This window comes from Phascolarctos cinereus, unplaced genomic scaffold (assembly GCF_003287225.1).
Source record: "Phascolarctos cinereus isolate Bilbo 61053 unplaced genomic scaffold, phaCin_HiC Scaffold_4;HRSCAF=312, whole genome shotgun sequence".
Lineage (NCBI taxonomy): Eukaryota > Metazoa > Chordata > Mammalia > Diprotodontia > Phascolarctidae > Phascolarctos > Phascolarctos cinereus.
In genome coordinates this window covers 366900924-366922092 of record NW_027555847.1, presented here as the reverse complement: position 1 = coordinate 366922092, position 21169 = coordinate 366900924, and the positions used below count along the sequence as shown (strand labels likewise).

The window sequence follows — 21169 nt, the reverse complement described above, 5'->3', positions numbered from 1 at the left end:
AGGGCGAGGAGGGAGCGCAGAGGTCTCTGCCTCCACACCATATCCAAAGCCTCGATTCCATCTACAATATCCCAATAAGAAATTCACTTGAACACCTCCAATGACGAGGAGCCTATTATTTCCTGAAGCAGCAATTCCATTTTAGGATACCTCTAATTTTAAGGAATTTTTTTCCCCTTAAGTTTTCATCCTTTTTTCCTGGTTTTATCCTTTGAAGCCATGCAGGGCAAATCTAAACCTTCTTTTACATCATAGTTCTTTGAACTTCAAGACAGTTTTGATGCTCCTCCTAAGTAATCTTTTCTTCAGGCTAAACATTCTTAGGCCCTTCAACCAATCTTTCTTTGCCCCGGTTCCAAAGTTTCACTATCTTGCTTACTTCTCAGGACTCTCTTCACCTTGTCAACACCTTCCTAAAATGTTGTACCTGAACTGAATTCCAGCTCTGGTCTGACCAGGGCAGGGTCCAGTACCAACTCCCTCATTCTGGTCACTACACTCCTGTGGAGGAGCCTAAAACAGACTAAGATTAGATTTGGGCTGTGATTCGGCCTATTGATTCATGTTGAGTCAATTTACTAAAAGCCCTCAATCATTTCTACATGAATTTTCTACTCAAGCTGCCCCCATTCCATATTTCTGCAGTTGACTCTGCCTGACTCATCATCCACATTATGTCCTAAGCCCAATATTCTGCTCTTTATATCTTGACTGTCTTGCTAATGGTTCAGCATCAGAAACAGGTCTCATTTTATCAGTGGAAATGATAGTAAAGAAGAAGTATTACTATCTGCTTTACCTTTGCTCCCTAAGGACTGTGGGATCTTGCCATCTGATTTGCAGCTGAAATCTTCCATATGTGTCATCTTCCCCATTAGAATGGGAGCACTTTGAGAGCGAGGACTATCTTGTTCTCTTTTTATATCCCCACTGCTTCGCACAAGGCTTCATACATAGAAAGGGCTTGCTAAATGTTCATTCATCCACTTATACAATAGGTAACCCCATTAGCTTACAGGGGTTCAATCATCATTTCTGTGAGGATAAGTACCAGATTCATATATCCAGTCCTAGTTTCTCTCCTGAGCCCTGATGCTACATCATCAACTAATTATTGGGCATTTGGTACTGGTTATTCTATGGGCATCTCAAATTAAAAACATCTGAAACAGAGCTCATTCTCCATCTCCCTGCTCCCCACCATCTCTTTTCCAAATTTTCCTCTTCTCTTGAGGGCACCACCATACTCCCAACCCTAGAGTCCTCCTGGCCACCTCACTCACTCACCCCACACATCAGCATAGCTGTGAAGTCACATTGATTCTGTCTCCACACTGTCTCTGCATAGCCTCCTTTGCATTCACACAGACACAGATCTGATTTAGGCCCCTATTGTCTCTTACCTGGGTTATGGCAATAGACTTCTGATCGATCTCCCTTGTCTGAGGCCTCTCCTCTTTCTACTCATCACCACAGAATAGCCAGAGTTCTATTTCTAAAGAAAAGGTCTGATTATGTCAAACCTCCCCAACTCCTCCAAATTCACATATCCATTCAACTCCAGTGTTTCCCTCCCTATTATCAAATATAAATTTCTGTCTAGCATTTAAGGCCCTCTTCACAGACTGGTCCCTTCCTACTAATCCTGTGGTCCAGTCAGTTGGTAAGTTAACAAGCATTTATTAAGCATTAACAAGCATTGTACCAGGCACTGTGTTAAGTGCTGAGACACACACACACACACACACACACACACACACACACACACACACACACACAGCAAGGAGTTCACATTATAGTGGGAGAGATAACATGTAAATAATTCTGTACACACATGTTATATATAGGATAAACTAGAGATAATCAGTCAAGGGAAGGCATTAACTTTAAGGAGGAATTGGAAAAGGCTTATTTTAGAAGGTGAGATTTTATCTGGGACATAAAGTAGCCAAGGAGTCCAGGAAGCAGAGCAGAGGAGGGAGAGCATTCTAGGGATGGGAGAGATAGACATGGGAATGCCCGCTAAACTGTCCTTTCTATTTCTCACACGTGGCACTCCAAATCCTCTTTTCTGTCTGTGCTTTTGCCCTGGCTGTCCCCCACGAATGTACTCCCTCCTAACCTCTGCCTCAAACACTACCTTTTGTATGTGGGTATATTTCCCAGATTCCCCTTCTCCTTCAAAGCCCACAAAACACTATATTCTAGCTGTTTTGTATCTATTATATAATGTGTCTACTTTCTCCCTTGTTACAATGGACCAGGACTCTTTTGCTCATCCTTCTGGGTTCTCAACACCTAACATAGTCCCTGACACAGGACAGGACTTAATAAATGCTTGTTGGTTGAATGATTTGTGCAAAGTATAGGACTTCACATTTGTCATAAATCCATTTTATGCTGTGAGATTGGGGCCTATAATTCTAGACAGTCTGAATAATTTGCAATCCTGTCCTGGTCAACCACGGTATTCATGATCATTCCCAGCTCTCCACCTAGTTCCTACCTGAAGCATAAATTCCCTCTGTGACATCTCTGAGAAGTGCGCAACCAACTTTTGCTTGAACACGTGTTAGTGATGAGGAATTTGCTACCCCACAGGGCAATTTAATCATAATCAGTGCTAGCTGTTAAGAAATTCTTATATTTAGATATAAAGTTAGATTTTTACAACTTGAAAGTACCTCAAAGATGATCTAGTTCAACCTCTTTATTTTAGAGTTGAGACATCTAAGTTTCAGAGGCTGTGTTATGTGCAAAGGTTACATGGTAACATCTATCCATTGCTTCCAGTTCTAAACTCCAAAATTGCTCCAGATATAGTTACATGATCATCAGATGGTAGCAATTGGACTGTATTTAAAACCCCATTTCATTCAGCTCACCATTTTTCAAGGAACTACTCTGTATAAGACACTGTCCATCTCTTAAAGGAGATGCAAAGTTAAATAGGCATCATCTTTTCTCTTAAGAAGTTTACAAACGTTGTTTTCTTCTTCTAGAAGATGAGAGTTTTTTTAGACTAAATGATCTCTAAAGTCCCCTTATAGCTCCCATAACTGTCTGTGACTGCACAATTCCATGATCTAGGGCACTTAGGATGGGAGATGATATAAGCAAACTGCTGCAGAACTGAGTATAATATGATGAAGAATAAATAAAGTAGATACAGCATTGTGTAGTGAGTGGTAAGACCATTCTATCAGGAACAAGATGATCTGGGTTTTCTCCTTGTGTGACCTTGGGCAAGTCGTTTTAACTTTGTAGGCCTCAATTTTCTTTCTTCTCAATAAAGTGGGAAGGTCAGATAATATACAATCTCTAAGGGCCTTTTCAGTTCTAAATCTATGATTCTTTGGCACATGGAAGATGTACAAAGTACTTTGAGAGCTCAGTGGTAGGAAAGGTCACTTCAGGCTTGAAAGCTAAGAGAGGAGGGTGGAAAGAAGAGGTGGTATGTGAATTTAATTTTGAAGGACTAGTAGATTTCAACAGATCAAGATGGAAGATTGGGGGGAGGGGAAATGGAAGGGAAGGGCATTTCAAGTACTAAGAATCGAAAAAAGGAAAGCAGGACATGTATTCAGAAAATAACAGCAGAGATACAGGGAGGTAGCATTAGGCAAGGCCAGAGCTGAAGCCAGGCTGTGGAGGGTCTCAAAAGTCCAACTAAGGAGTTTGAATTTTATTGGTTAGAAATACAAAGTTATATAATGAGACCTGTACATTAGGAAGATTACTCAATCAGTGGCATAAAGGACAGATCAGATGCAGAGGCAATTGAACAGGGCTTCTCAACCTGGGGTCCATGAATTTGTTTTATAAAAAATATATTTTGATAAATATTTCACTATAATTGGTTTCCTTTGTAGTCCTATGGATTTTATTTTATGCACTTAAAAACATTATTCTGTGAAGGGCTCAGGATTCACCAGACTATTAAAGAGGTCCATGACCAAAAAAATGTTAAGAATCCTTGGACTAGAGGGTAGGGAAAAAGTTAGCAGTCTATTGCAACAGAATAGGGCAGAAATAAAGAGGACCTCAGCTAGGGTGGTAACAGTAGTAGCAAAAAGCAGGGTTTGAGCCCATAAGTGTAGGTGGCCTCCCTCATTCAACTCTTGCCCAGCGACTTAGTATTTTGACATAGAATAGCACCTTCTTTTCCCTTTTTCCAGGGCCTGAGTAACATCATGGAGCTGCCTTGCCCCTCCCCTCCGTCCTTCATCCTGTTATTTGTGGAAGGGGTTAGCTGCCTGGGTGGCCAAAGGCGTTGAATCTGGAGTCTCTCATGACCGCCGTGTTTGCTCCCCTGGCTTGTTGGCTGGGAGAGTACACTGTAAAGAATGATTTGCCTCTCACTTTGCTCACTCCATTCATGTAAGTAGGTTGTCTGTGTCTCCTGTCACCCAAATCCCATTGACCAGAGAAAAAAAGAGGAGAAGCATGGTACCCAAGGTACTGCACATAATAGGTGAGCTCTGCTGTGTTCCCAGGCAACAGCCTCACAAAGGCTCTGGCTCTTCTCCAGTTGGAAAGGCCCCCTGGCTCAGGCACAGGCTCTGAGAGGGAGTCAGAGATTGATGTGTGTAATCCTGGCCTGCTTCTTATTCAGGGGATGCAAATAAAATAATGGCTCCCATTGGATGGTCCAAAGCCTTTTCCTTACAACAACCCTGGAAGGTAGACAGGCATTAATTACTGTATTAGGTAGGTGAGCATTATTACAACCACACAGATAAAGAAATGGAGAATTGGAGAAGGAAAAGTAACTGGTGTAACTGATTAATGGCAGAGCTGGCGGGTGGGACTTGAACTCACATCTTCTGACTCTAAATAATGACACCTTTCAATGATAGCCTCCTCAGAAACAGAGCTGTATAGGTATCTGCTCGTAATTCTACCCTGGAAGTCTTGGAAGGGTCTCATTGACTTACTGCATGTCTTTGTGCTAAAGCAGATGAAAGGGAGAGAAGTTGTCCACTTAAGAAATAAGCAAACATTTCGTAAGCATTCACTTTGTGCGAGCCTTATGTTCAGCATCAAGGATACAAAGGAAAAACAATTCCTATCCTCAAGGAGTTTACTCATGATTCACAGCTTTATCAAATCACCTTATATGCAGAATACAAAGATTTTTTAAAAAAGATATAATTAACTATCTTATGTATCGTATGTGTGTATTTACATACATTATATGTATATTAAATATAGCTTTAGAGCTGTCAGGAACCTCAAAAATGATCTAGTCCAATCTGCTCATTTTATATATGAGTAAAGTGAGGCTGAGGAAGAAGGTTAAATAACTCGAGTAAGGTCACACAGGTAGTCAGAATCAGAGGCAGGACTTAGGCCCAGATCCTCTCCATCTGAGTCATGGTACTCTCCATCGCATTTCAGTTAAAGAGGAAGAGAAGGAACATGCCCATAATGATTTAAAAATACTTACAAAGCCACAGAACCCAAGAACAACCAAATGAGCAACATATAAAATGGTAACAATGATGCAAATGAAAAGACTGTTGAATGGAAGTCAAACTCTGGAAAACTCTAATGACCAATCTCGGTCTCAGAAAACAGATGACCAAGCAAATTTCCCTTCTTTCAGCAGAGAGATGGGGAACTATGGGTACAGAATGCTGTATACACTTACATGTGGTCATTGTCTCAGTAGGATTTAAAACGTTTTTCTTTGTTACAAAGGAGCATTCAGTGGGGTTGGGTAAATCTGCAGATGACTTGGATATCAAAAAAAAAGGCATCAATAAACCTTTTTTTTTTTTAAGGTGAATTGAAAGGGGAAGAGGTGAGACTGCCAGGGAGTTACAGGGAGGAGTTAGAGAATGGAGATAAGATAGATCATTTCCTGGGACCAGGAGGTGCCCTTCAAAGATGTTTGCCTTCCAAAGACCTCATCCAAACCTCTCTTGGAAAGACAGTTGCTGAGTTAGCTGAATCATTATTTGCATTGCTGTCTGCGAAAGGTTATGTCTGAAATAAACTTGTGGTCTCTGTGAAATCTCATGCGCTCTGATCTTTCCTGGGAGTGTTCTTGACAGTGTCAGCCCACAAATAAAACACCACAGGTCAAATAACAAAAGCCAGTCACAAATCATGAATTTTGGCTTTCTGACACAACCCTGGTGCTAACAATTTCATTTCTAAAGGTTTACTTAAAATTCTGACAGAAGACTAAATGATCCCAACATCATAGCAGAACACAGGGGAAAGAGCAGGGAGGGAAGGTCCCCCACCCCTGGGGATATGGTGATCAAAGGATAACAGATCCAGGAAGGAACCTCAGAGACCATCTAATCCAACCCCCTAATTTAACAGATGAGGAAACTGAGGTGGGAGAGGGGGGGCCTAAATGACTTATCCAAGGTCACATAGGTAGTAAGTTGTCAGAGACACTGACTTTCTCTGCTAATTGTTCTTTCTCAGATCATGTGGGTAAACATTCTGAAAGTCAGAAGGTGTGGAATTTGAGCATTTTATCTGCTCTTGAAATGATAAACTCTAAATCTATGAAGGATCTGAAATAGGACTTCACAAAGCCATTCATGCCACTTCTCTCTTTTTCTCCCTCCTCAACCACCTCTATTGTCCTGTGAAGTCATTAAATGTGGACCAGATGGAACAAAGAATCCCTTATCGACCTACGGGCTCCACCTGAGACATGACATCCACATGTGCTTCTTCTTTGGTTTCGATCCGGCTTCAGCCATCTTGCCGGGAGTGAAGTAATGTTTTAGGTAAGTGCTTAATGTCTTCCATCGTTTCATTTCCTGAATTGCTTTAAAGGCTTGCACCTGTGTTCTATCCAAATGCGAGACTTAAATGAATAGCAGCCTTTCAGAAGATGAGGTGATCCACCCATATTTTTTAAATGAATTTCGAAGTTGCAAGACTTTAAGTCTTCACACACTGCCTTCGAAGAAGTCTGTCTGTTCTCCAGGACTTGCAAGAATGCTAAATAGATAAGAGCCTTGCTTATGCTACTACCTGGTTTTCATTTTTAAAGAAAACAGAGGAAATGACTGAAGTATTTGCTTTTTTTGAGTTTGGTTGATCATTCAAGAAAAAAAAAAGGAAACTACCTGGCTTTTTAAAATGCACTAGGAGTGTGGCTCTTATGTCATTCATACCCCTCAACAATGATAGATTTTTTTTTTCCTGTGGCTTGTTGTTGGATTGGTGATTATTTATGAGAGACTACAGGCACATTAGATTTGCTTCCACGAGAAACATTATTGCAACTAAGAGCGCAGAAAAAAAATAAAACCACCAGAAAGTGGGCAGATTGTCACCCACGCTTTGTCACTCCTGTACCCTTTCATAAATTTGCCCACAAGGTCCACCCAACATGCTGAGGTCTTTCTTTCCTTAACTTAGAACCAGAAGGGACCTTAAAGGTAATAGGATTACGGATTCAAAGCTGGGAGAGACCTAAGTGGTTATCTGCTTCAATCTCCTCAGTCATGGATGAGGGAACTGAGGCCTTAGAGAAGTGACTTCAAATCCATCACTCTCTCTACATTGTCATAGCTGTGTCCCTTAAATGGCTTGCCTAAGGATTAGAACTCACAGTGTTCTTTGTAGTTTTTCCCCAAAGGCAAAAGAAAGACCACAGGACGTGGAGAAGCAGGAGTCTCAAGACCTGGATTTTGGTCCCGGTTTTGCCACTAACTAGACAAATATCCCTCAGGGAAATTATTTCCCCTCTCTAGGCCTCATTTTCCTTATCTCTAAAATGAAGGGGTTGAATTAGATGATCTATAAGACCTCTTTTTGCTCTGAGATTCTATTCTAGGATTAGGCTAAATCAATGAATATGTAGTATTTAATATGCTTCTTATAAATATGCAATAAAGTAATACTGTGTACTTAGTATCTTGCTTCTAAAAATGAAAACACTATATAAATCACCCTATACTGCATCATATAAATGCATACTCCTAGTATGAAGTATACTTGGCCTCCTCATTTTAACAGCTTCTTATTTTGGCTTCTGAGAGAAACTGTACTGAATTACATTGATTTTTAACACCTGAAGATAAGATTAATAATGAGTTGATGATCTGCCTTGGGGCCATGGTCTGCTATGGAATTACTTCATCTTTTATAAATTTGTTCATACACGTGAACATATGGGAAAAGAGAGCCAGAGAGGGGGAGAGAGGGAGAGGGAGAGGGAAAGAGGAAGAGGGAGAAAGAGAGAGAAAGAGAGAGAGAGAGACAAAGACAGAGAGACAGAGATAGAAACAGACAGACAGAGAGAAAGAAAGGAAGGACATGAATTGTCACATCAAGTCGATTTTTATAGAGGCTTGTAAAGGTTGATAAAGATATTTATATTTACTCGTTTGTTCACAAGGCTAATCTTAAGGGTTTTAGGCAGTATTCTGAAGGCTTTTCAACAAGAATAGCAACCATTGGTTAAATAAACAATTAGTGTGAAAGCAGAAGGGTCAGTGAGATAGACTTTGCTAATTTGCTCATAGCCAAACGACATTTGTCTATTTGCAGACCTTTGATGAATCATTTCTAAACACACTTTTAGTCTGCTCAAGGATTGCACAGTGTGAACCACAAAGAGGAAATTACCTGAAAACAAGGCTTTAATCTCTCAGAATATAGAGTTGTCTCCCTTTGTGCTGAGTTTCATTAATACTCAGTAAATTTCTGTGCACACACTGGGCACTTACTCAACACATATTTGTTGCTGATGAGGGAGACAGGCTTTGAAGGGGCTTTTCTGCATCTTTCTTAAAACCTTCATTCTTTGATTCCCTTGACTTATAGACTGCCTGTTCTGAGATGAGAAAAGAACGGAGAGAAGACATCATGCTAGAAATACCTTCAGCTTAAAGCATCTGTCAAGGATGGGGAATAGACAGGACAGGAGAATAAAAGTGATGCCACAAGAGTCAAAGGATTTAAACTGTTAAAAAATCACAACCCCACAATACAAGGATTTCTTATTTTTCAGTGTTGGCATTGTGACCTTGCACATTATTTGCTCCTTCCCCAAAATATCAAACACCTAATATGTTCCAGACAATGAAACACAGGGCCTGTATGCAAGACATTTACAATTGAGTAATCACATAAATTATTTCTATCTACAACTGGTTTGCTGGTGACAGAGAGGCAATAGGACATCCTGAGAGGAGACTGGGGCACTGGTCCTTGATCTTTGACTTCATCACCTAGCAATAGGACCCTGAGTGGTTCCATTTTGTTTCTGGGCCTCATTTTCCCCCCTCTGTAAAAAAATTAAAAAACAAAGGACTGGACTGTGGACTCTAAGTTTCACGTGTGTGTGTGTGTGTGTGTGTGTGTGTGTGTGTGTTTGTGTATAAAATACTGACGATCTTACATAGAGTGGTTTTATGGTCACAAAGAATTGGAAAAGTGGACAGAATGATCTATTGGTTACTTGTTTATGTCATCTCTGACTCTATCATGTGGTCCTGGCAAGAGTTCTTAGGATTTTCCCACCAAGTGATGGTCTCTCTCCCCTTCTCCCAATTTATTATTATTTCTGTGAAGGAAAAGGAACAAGCAGGCACATTTTCTAGGTCTTTTCCTTCCTCTTGAGTTGGTCTTTGTGCTATGGTCCTTGGGTCCACTGCTCTGGCCATGTGGTCAGTGCTTGTACAATTCCCTGGGTAGCCCTAGGAAGTATGGTCTTGGTTTACCGGGATAGGGAACATAAGGCAACCCAAGGGGATGTCAGAGTTTAAACCTCAATCAAAACGGGTGGATTTGAAATTCAGAACCCAGCAGAAACCTCTTCATTTTCAAGTTCATTTACCCTTGGCAACATGCAACCTCCTGTTACTAAGAAAAAAAGGCTTTAAAAAGCTCATTTAAAAGGCTGAAAAGCCTTTTGGGATCTCCACAAGCTCTTTAAAAACATATTTTGATGATACAAGTGTAAACAAATCACAAGCATATGGATTGAATTTCCCTTAAATTACACAGGATTTTAAAAATGAAGGGGGGGGGAGAATGTTCGGAAAAATGTGTTTTTGGTTTTACTGACTCAGAATGAACAAATGAGCTTGAGGTTTTGACAGAACCTGAAACTTCAGCAGGTTTGTCTGATCTTGCTATGTGTCAGCTCCTCAAAGAGGGCTTAGAAGTTGCAGGCAGGAGCTATTGAATGTCCAGGTTGAGAGAGCCCCCTCTTAAAAGGCCCCTTGCCCCTGGAATGCTATCACAAAAAGACAAGATGGACTACCCCCGGGGCCTTAGGTTTGAATACTTAATGTATCTGAATCCCTTAAGCTCCTCCTCATTTGCATCCTGGGCATAATTACAAGGATTCCTATCACACCAGTGTGGCAGAGGACGGCAGTTGAAGCAAGTTAGACATATCTTCCCATGGTGGCGTGCCTCAGCAATCTTGGCTGGAAGGCAGACGTGCCAAAGGTTGTACACAGACTGACTTTCGGTGGCACATGGGGTGCTCTGCTGCCATGCTTCCTCTGCTCTTACTTTAGATGGTTAGCAGCTGATGCTGCTCTTGAACCCCCCCGGAAAGATCCAGAGCAGACGCCATCCTCTCAGCTTTCATCACCACCACCCCCACTCACAATCCCCCATCAAAGATCAGAAGTTAATACTTCATCTGATCTTTTCAAAGTCAACATATCGTGGAAGAAAAAATAATATTGGCCCCTGGAATCAGATAACTTTGGTCAGAATCCTGACCCTTCCCCTGGGCACCTTTGGTCAAGTCACATGACTTCTCTGAGCCTCAGTTTCCTAATCTGTAAAATAAGAGGGTTGAACTAGAATCTAGTCATGGGTAATCTCTAAGGTTCTTTCTAAGTCTGGATCCCATGAACTACGAAAAATTGATAACCCCTATGCTATAGCAATAGTCCAACACTTTCAGAAGGAGAAAAATATGAAGAGGTCAAGGAATGGTAGGTTCTTACAACCACCAAGCGGTTGTACACAATTGATTCAGATAATTTAGAGTATTTCTGGCAGAGAAGGTAGGGAGGAAGGAAATAAACATTTATTAAGTGCCTACTATGTGCCAGACACTGTCCAAAGTGCTTTACAAATAGTATCTCATTTGATCTTCACAATAAACTTGTGAGGTAGGTGCTATTATCACCCCCATTTTACAGCTGAAGAAACTGAGGCAAACAGATGTTAAGTGAATTTCCTAGGGTCACACAACTAGTAAGTGTCTGAGGCTGGATTTGAACTCGGGTCTTCCTGACTCCAGGCCCAGTACTCTATCTACTGTTCAGACTCAGAATTAGTTGGACTCAGTACTTGGTTATTCTACTCTCCACCTTTCTTTGCCTCTATTGATAGAATGTAAGAGATATAGATAGATAACTTAGAGGTCTGAGAAAGCAAACTATACAAGAAAAGCTCTGTGTCTTATCTAAATCATTAGATTTCTAATAATTGTATTCACATCACAATAGCTCACACACTAACACTTGACAAAGCATTTTCCTTACAAACCCTCTAAGTTAGGGAGTACAAGTATTTTCATTCCCATTTCAATCACAGGCCAGTAAGTGTTAGATTATTGTTTGGTTGCAAGACACTTTCACATACATTATCTAAACATTTTGTGTATAAGATGTCATGTCTCTTAGGTTCATGGAATGGGAATCAAATGGGACCATTCGTTCATTTATTCAGGCATCATAGGTTCTTAGTTGATTGACTTGTTTAGTCAATGGTTGTGGAATCAACATAAGCATTAATCAGTCAATCAACATGCATTTATTAAGTGCCTATTAGGCATGAATAAATGAATGAATGAACTTATTTGATCCTCAGAATAACCTCACGAGCTGGGTAGCATAAATGGTGTACCATTTTACATGGGAAAAAACTCAGAGTTTAAGAGACTTACCCCACAGGAAAGTGGCATTCTAGGCCCAAAGTATTTCCAAATCCAGGGCCCTTTCTACTCTGCAAATTCCTGGCAGAAATGGGGAGATTTCAGGGAGTGCTCAGATGTGGGAATTTTGTTGTGCTATCTGAGAAACATTTAAAAGGATCTTACATGGGGAAGAGGGGAGGAAGGATATTGGTTGTTTTGTTTTTAGAACTGGCAGGTCTTTGATAGGAATTGGAATGGTGAAATGAATCTCCGAGCTACAGAAGGTGAAAAGGGATATGCACCATATTTTCTTCCCTAAAAACCTTGCACTTGAGCTCGGTGCTGCTCCTTCCCCACAGGGTTTAAATGGGGATGTTAATGCTACCTTTCTTTGGAGGAATGGTTGTAAGGAAGTACTTTGAAATGATACTATAGCCCTTTGAAAAAGTAAAGTGCTCCCTAATATAAATAGCTCATACCCCCTACTTGGGTCTCTAGTCCTGGTGTCTGTCCCCTCACTACCATCGTTATTTCCCAAGTAGTACATAATTTTCCCAGTACAATTTACACTGCCTAGGCAGCTGTCTGCCACACCAACTCTTTATGAAATCCACCCACAGTATTTGACTCAATTGCCTCCTGCAGCTGTGAATTCCACAGGTTGACCACACTCTGGCTGGAGTATTCCTTTGTATTTGTTCCAAATTTATTAGCCATTTGTGCAGATCCTTTCAGTTACTTGCATATTTTAATTTTTTTATATGCATATCACCATTTTAAGACTCAGTTCCATTTGTTTGTAGTTAATAGGTAGCTCAGCTTAGAGTCTTTAAAGAATCAGCACAAAAGCTGATAACACATTACAGATCCATATATGGTTCAAAAGCAGATTCAGTCTGGACCTGGCTCAGGGACACAACTATAGCTTTAGTCTTGTTTTCCCTTGATCTATATCTAGTTGGCTCAGTGCTTAGAGTACAATGCTAATGGGGTTAAGGGTCTAGCCTTGGTTCCTATTTGGTCAATTATTTTCATTGGTGGCCATAGATTTCCTCTTACACAAATCCCCCATCTAGTAAATGTTCTGTTGTCACAGATGAGGTGAGAAAGAAGTATGAGAGTACGGCCAGAATAGCACAAATTCATCCCCATTGCTAGAAAGTAGAAGAAGGATTTTGGACATCCGTTACTCAGAAAAAGACCTGAGTCTCATTTATAGCCAGTTGTCTCAGAAACTTCTCCTTTCCCACCCTTACTAAGGCAACAGGGATAAAACTTAACACCCTCCCCCGCGAACTCACACTGTTGCCCTTTCATGATTGTTTTTACAATTTCAACCTACTCTTGCTAATTCATCTTCAATAGGTTTGAGTAAGGATGTTGCATTTGTTGGGAGGAGAATGGTCCCCCCTCTTTCCCAGGATGATGCCCTTGCTATGACTAGTAGATCAGACCATCCTCTTCCTGTTACAAGGACAGGTCATCTTCTTCCCTCTGGCTTACAAAAATGATCCATTTTTAAGATGCAAGCCAGTGCCCTTGGTGGGATGGTGCTCCTTTTGTAGTGCCTTTGATCCTACTTTACTTATTGGTCTTACTTTACCTATTAATTACCCGTATTTGGAGCCTTCCTCCAGAAATACCCAGAGTGGCTTCCTTTGCACAAATCCTTGCTCACCTGGGCTCTCAAAAATATATACCCTGATGACAATTTGACAACCATTTAAACAACATACCCAGCTCCATCTGTCAATTCTTCTTTTAAACTTTCCATTCACATCAATTCCTGCTGTTATCCCCCGTGTTGTATACCTGAGTTTATAAATAACTGTGTGAAATGTAACTGAGAATGATGAACGTCAAAGGACTCACCCACTTAGAACACAAATAGCCCTAAAATCAAAAGCATTGTACTTCATATAATACCTGACACCCACATAAAGTTGTTTTTTTGAGAGTCCCCTTGGAGTCATAGAATATTAGAGCCAGAAGGGACCTTGTATGTGACCCAGTTCAGTGCCATCATTTCGCAGATGTGGAGACTGAGGCCCAGAGAGGGGAAATGTCTTCTTCAGCTAATTGCAGAGCTGGAACAAGAATTTTGAGTTTCCTGACTTCCAGTCCAGGGCTCTTTCCATAAAGCACCCTTCTTGAGCCTTGCATCTCATTTCATCATGAAGATATCCAAGGTCCTGTCCAACTTTAGATCCTCTGACTTTATGATTATTTTTGTAAAGAAGTTGGGACATATGTAAGAAATGGTAAATAGGAAGAATTCATATAAATTTGGGAAGGCTTATCCAGGAGAGCAATTCACACACTGACTACATTAGTGTAAAGCAAAACAACATGGAAAGACCTCAGGACTCCAACTAATGCAGTGACCCAAAGTGACTTCACAGGGCTGCTGGTAATGCATTCCTCTTATCAGAGATGTAGTTAATTATAGGTACAGGGTGTTAGATGTGGACAAAGTGTTCTTTGTTCTAAAGGAAGGTTTTACAGGTGAAGTAGGCAACATTGGTGAGTGGTACAAATGTAAAAGAAAAAGAACATCATTAAGTCATTTTTAAAAGATTGTTAGAAGGGCCCTTGGAGGCCATCAAGTCCATCCTAGGCATTTTACAGGTGAGGATACTGAGGCACAGCAAGGTTAAGTGACTTGCCCAGAATCACACAGCTAGTATCTCAAGTGGGATTTGAATCCAGGCCCTGGGACTAAGTTTCTATCCTAAGGGTCCCCATTCTTTCCACCACAGTTAGGCATTGAAAACTTAAATGGCTTGCCTACAGTCATTCATTCATTCATTCATTTAACAAACACGTATTGAATGCTAAAATGTACAAGGTACTGTGCTGATTACTGAGAATACTGGACCTGACCAACGGGAGTTCACAATCTAGGAGGAAATATAAGACACACTCACAAAAATATTAACATGAAGTAGGTTGTAATAAGAATATGAGAGAATAACAATGTTTAATGGCAATTGAGGAGGGGAAAATAATTTTTCTTTCTTCACAATCAAATCCTGAGGGAAGGTGATATACAGAGCACTCTGTGAGTAAGTAAAGCAGAAATAACTACAGCTTTTCCTACCTGTCCAAATGCTAGCCAACTTTCAAGGGCTGGTCCCCTATCCACATCCTCCTTTACCAAGCTGGCTCACAACCACCTATCTCTACTCTAATCATTGTGGACATGTCCATTCATGACTTATTCCTTCAGCTGTGTGATGTCTCCTAATCAGTAACATTGGAATAGTCTTAGGGAAGGGTCTAAGATGTGTTCCCATGCTTCCCAGCATCTAGCACAGAAAGGCCTCAATGAATACTTTTGAATTCAGCTGAATGGGAATTTATAAACCACACATCAACTGGACAGACTTAGCAAATTTCCCCAGGATGAAACTGTACCAGATGAGGAAAGATTCAGACACAGGGCAAGATTCAGATGTGTATACATTATGGTGGGCTAGAGAAACAGAAGAACTGTCACAATGGGTCAGATCTGCTTGTTCCTGTCTAGTGCCCAGTCTACCTGTCTCAGGCCATCCATCCCAGTACCACAAAAAGATGTGTTGAAGAATGGACCAGTTTCACTCCTTAAAAAGTTAAAATATGCCCGAAATTGTGTCTACATGGCCAAGCTTTCTAATACATTGTATCATTTCACTGTCCCCTCTTACCTTCCTCTAGCCTTCCTATTGCCTATTTTCAAGAAAGAAAGAATAATGTGTTGTCAAGAACACTGGAATGAGTGTGGGAAAACAGAGGCTTTTTGCTTGGACTTTGCCACTAGCTGCCTCACACAGGGAAGGGCAAGAACTTTTGGAGACAATATAGTAGAGTGGGCAACTAGGTGGTGCAGTAGATAAAGCATGGGCCTGGAGTTAGGAGGACCTGAATTCAAATCTAGCCTCAGACATTTGCTAGTTGAATGACCCTGGGCAAGTCACTTAACCCTCTTTACCTCAGTTTCCTTTTTCTGTAAAATGAGCTGGAGAAGGAAATGACAAACCACCCCAGTATCTCTGCCAAGAAAACCTCAATTGGGTCATGAAGAGTCAGATAGATGGAAATGATTGAACAACAAAAGGTATGGTCTAAAGAACCTTGGTTCTGGAGTCAATTACAGCATTCAAATCCCATCTCTCCCAGTCATTATCTGTGGGACCTAGGTGCATTATTCAACCTCTTTGGGCCTCAATTTCTCCATGTCTGCAATCAAAATGCCTTTGATGTCTCAAATTCTCTACTATCACTCAATACAAAAATCATTATGACTTAGAGCTGGAAGTCCTGAGGAGGGGGCCTTAGAGATCACATAATATAATCCTCTCATTTCACACCAGACAGGTATGAGACCCAGACAGGTAGTTATAGATCCAGAGTCCCTAAAGCCAATATCCTTCTCACTATACCATAGAGGATACTAAACATGGGAAAGTTTTTAAAGCCTGGCTGCTATTGAAGGTTTGGTCTGGCTTGTCTTCAAGAGCCCAATCTTAGAGCCAGGTGTGTAGGATATATAGTAAGTGCTCAATAAATACTTGTTGATTGATTGCTGCTTCAAATAATTTTGCATATGTAGACGCAGCCTGGGTGAAATAGTAGACCAAATTAAGGCTTCTTTTAATAAGTTCCTCCTCAATACTTAGGTATTTAATGAGTTGGGGGAGGGGGTTTGGTGGGAGTGAGTTGCAAAGCAGTTGTTCCTTGAGTGGTATGCTAGAAATGATAGTGAGCTAGCGCAGAGGATAGTAGACCTGGAAGGGACCTTAGAAGGCAGCTAAAAATCATGGCAATAGTTTCCCGTTTATATAACATCTAAAGTGTATTTGCAAAGTGCATCACAATTTAGTAATCCTAAAACAGCTTAATAAAATCTTAATTAAATCCAGAGGAAAGTGGCTAGCATGGTGAGAGGACTTAAAACTGTGATATATGAAGAAAAATTGAACAAACTTAGGGTGATCAGCCTGGAAAAGACAAAGGTTGGGGCCAGGGCAATTCTTCAAGCATCCAAAAGGCTAGCACATCTATAAGAGAGGAGATCTGGTGTGTGTGGCTCCATCAAACCAAGGGGATACAGAGAGGTAAATGGTCACCCATGTGGCTCCTTATACTTCCTAACAATTGGTGCTGTCTATTTCAGGAAGCAATGAATTCCAAGTTATTGGTAACTTTTAAATGGAGCATGGACAGCCACTTTGTTGAGGGGAACCCAGGATTGTTATGGAGATTAATGCTTCAGGCAGAAGAGTGGACTGTTAACATCAAAGGACTCTTTCCGCTCTTAGACCTCAGTATTCCACAACCCTGTGTAGTCATAGTACAAGGATGATAATCCCCATTTTATAGGTGAGGAAACTGAGGCCCAGAGAGGTAAAATGATTTGTCCAAGGTTGCATAGTAGTAACAGAACTGCAACTAGAACCCGAGTCCCCTGACTTTCTGGGCTTTTTGAGGATAAAGATGTTATGAATTTCTATCATTAGGTTTTTCACAGAACATCAGAAAAATGTGTCCTGTTGCTTCATTTGAAACTAAACAGTGTCAGAAATCCTTTGACTTGAAATAGACACAAAAAGCACAGTCCTATGATTCCCTGGATTGCTTTAATTTCTTTATATAGTGAAACCATATTGAAAGACTAAAACCTAAACATAGCCTCAGTCTACATGACAGAAAAAAATACTTGTTTAGAAGGAATAAACTAGTCAATGTAGGCAAGAACTGGAGTTTCTTAACATGCCTTGGAAACAGATCTGTCCAACTAAAATTTCTTCATAAAATTAATTTCAAATTGGTGTTTTCTCCCATAATAAAAGGAGTTCTTTGTCAAAATGTCTGACTTTTGGTATGTCATAAGATGTAGGTCATATAAATAAATAAGAGGGGCTGCATAGCATAATGCACAGAGAGGTAGCCTTGGAGTCAGAAGGTCCTGGGTTCAAGTCCTGTCTCTGACACATACAGGTTGTGTGACCATAGAAAACCTCTCCATGTTCCAAGCAACTCTTTAATATTTTAGATTACAGATGAGTTGCTGACCTACACAGAGGGTAGAAGTGTCCAGTATGGAAGTCCTCTAAATTAATAAAGCCACAAATTCAATATATCTAGACAAATAGGAGGCCAATGGATAGAACACTGGGTTTGAAGTCAGGAAGACCTGAGACAAAATGCAGCCTCCAACACTTGCTAGCTTTGTGACCCTGAGCAAGTCACTTAACCCTGTTTGCCTCAATTTCCTTATCTGTAAAATGAAATGAAGAAGAAAATGACAAACCACTCCAGGATCTTTGCCAAGAAAACCCCAAATGAGGTCACAGAGAGTCAGACATGACTGAAATGACTGAACAAACACTGAAACTGGAAGACTAGATTTAGGTAGGCTTTTAGTAGGGAATGCAGAAAAGTGTGAGTTTCTGACCTCACGGTTCTTAAACCTTTTTATGGAGACAAACAATGAAATAAATTTGAAGTTTTATAAGACAGGATATAACTGAGTGCTTGGGGTTTTGGTTCAGCCTAGAAGTGCAATTGCCATGTAGTGAATGGAGAAATCACTGGTGTTGGAGTAGTTGGAAAAGTCTTCAAGGAAAAGAGGGATCTCAGCTGGGCAGGAGAGGATGGGTAGGATTTACAGAGAGCAAGGAGAAGGAGAGTAGACCAGAGAAGGGGAATCAGCAGGAGATATAATTAGTATGGCAAGGAGTGGGAATTGGCAAAGAAGGAAAGGAACTCTGAGGAATGAAGAGACTGACTGACCTGACTGGCTTCCTGGATGCCTACTGGGTATTAATGGGAAATAAGGTGGCTACATAGAGTGGTAAATTCATCATTTAACTCACATTGGAGGTTTCTTTTTTATTTTTATTTTTCTTATTTGAGGTTTCTAACAGTCCTTGAAGTAGATAGGATGAATCTTACTTTCCTCATTGTACAAATCAGGCAACTGAAACTCAGGAAATGAAAGGACTTTCCTACAATTACACTTGATCTTCTTCAAGTCCAAAGTCCATTCATTTGATTTATTAGGATATTTTGAGTAACAGTAGTTTTTGTTGCTATAATTTTCTATCTTATATTTATCAGTATAGAACTCTCCTGGGACTACAAAGTATCTTATTTTGATCATTTGAAAGGGAAACTGCCTTTATTTTATCAGATAATTTATATATTGAACATATAGTGAACATTTTATTATCCTACTTTCTATCAACAAAAAATCTCTAATTGCATACTTTATAAGTCACTGGTATGATGAGTATTGGTTTTTAGAATGTCCATGAAGCAACTTGAGATCTTGAAGTTTCTCTGGGAACATAAAAAGAAAACACAAGTTCAGTATGCTTGAATATGTTTTCTTATATTCTAAGTCTTTGAAAATTGATCATTCATGTGCATAGCAACTCATTACTAATCAGAAAGCCTCATGCTCTACTCACATCAAATACCATAGAGTTCATTCAGGTGAAAATTATCCCTAGTTTACTCTAGGCCCTGCAGGCCAAAAGGAGAATAAATCACCCTAAAATGTTCTTTTCCATTCAACATTAAACCTAAGTGATTTTTAATTCACCTGCAGCATCAATGGAAATGTGTAAACGTCTTCTCTTCAAGTTGAGGTTTATCCTTTACCTTAAAAATGATTTAGTGTTTTGGATTTGCAATTGCAAGAAACTTGATGCTTTCCAGAGCAGTTTCATCTAAAAATATCACATTCCATCTCTTACTTTTGCGCCATCTCAATTAAAGCTGTGATCTCTTTGCTTCAATACTGGTCTTGCATGACTAAGTCAATGCTGCAGCTAGAAACCAGGTGTGCCAAGAGAGAGTTCCAATCTCCAGCTTACCATCTGTGTTATGAAATGTTAGGCACTATGGGCAAGGCAGGAGTTTAGAGAGGCAGACCAGGTCAGTCACTGTATCTCAAGGTAATGAGTGAGCTAAAGATGAAGGGACATGGTCCTAAATTTGAGCATCCAAGAAGTCAATAGAACTTCACCAAAAAGTGGAGCCAAAAGATCAATTCAATATTCTTCCCTTTTTGGACTCCAGGCTCCAGAGAAAGCCAGGAAGCGTTCCAGGGCATTGTCTTTACTAAATTCACTCAATACATCATAGAATCATTGAATCTCAGAGTTGGAAAGGACTTTGCAAGTCATCATATACAACTTCCTGCCCTCCATCTATCTCTTTTACAATATCTGTCACAAGTGGTGATCTATTCTCTCTTTGAATGCCTCCCGTGACAGGCAGCTCACAGCTTTCTGAGGCAGTCTATTCCACTTTGGGGATGGTTCTAATTATTACATTAACCCAAGATTTATCTCTTTATTGCTTCTACTCATCAGTCCTCAGTAAGCCCCCTTGGATGAAGTAGAATAAGTCTGGCCTTTGTTTCACAGGGCAACCTCCTTGATATTTGAAAACAGCTATGCCATCTACTCTGACATCTTCTCCTCTCAAGGCTAAACATCTTCAGTTTCTTCAACTAGCCTTTATGTTGCATGGATTCAAGTTCCTTTACTGTGTTGGACACACTCTTTGGGGGCATACTTCAAGACTTCATGCCCTTTCTAAAATGTGGTGTCCAGAACTGGACACAAATATAACCGATGTGGCCTGAAGTAACTCACACTATTTGTTCAGCCCTCTCCTGGCTAGGTAGCACTTCTGAATTTCAGGGGCATTTACTGGTCTCTGTTTCTCTGTCTTCTGACAAGGGCAACTCCCTCAATGTTCAGGGAACACAAATAATACTTCAATGGATACTGAGACCTCTAGCTGCACCTCTTGTCATTTCTATCACCATCTGAGGGTTGGCAAGAGACCAATTCCTGGTACACTCTTAGTTAGAATGGGAAAAGCAAATTGAGATCATTTGTGGAATTGTATCTAGATCAATTCGATCAGTCAACAAGCATTTATTCCTACTGCTACTATTACTACTATTTTCCAAGTACTATGCTAAGTACTGGCTATACAAACACAAAGAAGGAAACAGTCCCCAGTCTGAAGGAGCTTGCATCCTAATGGGGAGACAAGAGAGAATAAATACAGATAAAGCAGCAGAGTTAAAAGCAAGGTAGTTTGAAGGGGCATCAGCAATTGGAAGATTAGGAAAGACTTTAGGTAGAAAGTGGTGCTTGTGCTGTGTCTTGAAGGAAGAGACGACTTCCTGGGAGGCCGCAGGAAAGAGAGAGTGCATTCCAGACATAGAGGAGGGTCACTAGGCACAGGGACAAGAGATAGAGTTCTATGTGTAAGGAAGTGGACGAAGGTAAG

General features: G+C 40.5%; 1 long non-coding RNA gene across 1 annotated transcript; it reads left to right on the top strand.

Moving 5' to 3' along the window:
- Positions 1-6468: 6468 nt before the first annotated feature.
- LOC110213365 (uncharacterized) lies at positions 6469-8995 on the top strand. Its single transcript, XR_002325976.2, has 2 exons — positions 6469-6755; positions 8806-8995. It is a non-coding gene; the product is annotated as an uncharacterized LOC110213365 (long non-coding RNA).
- The last annotated feature ends 12174 nt before the right edge of the window (positions 8996-21169 follow it).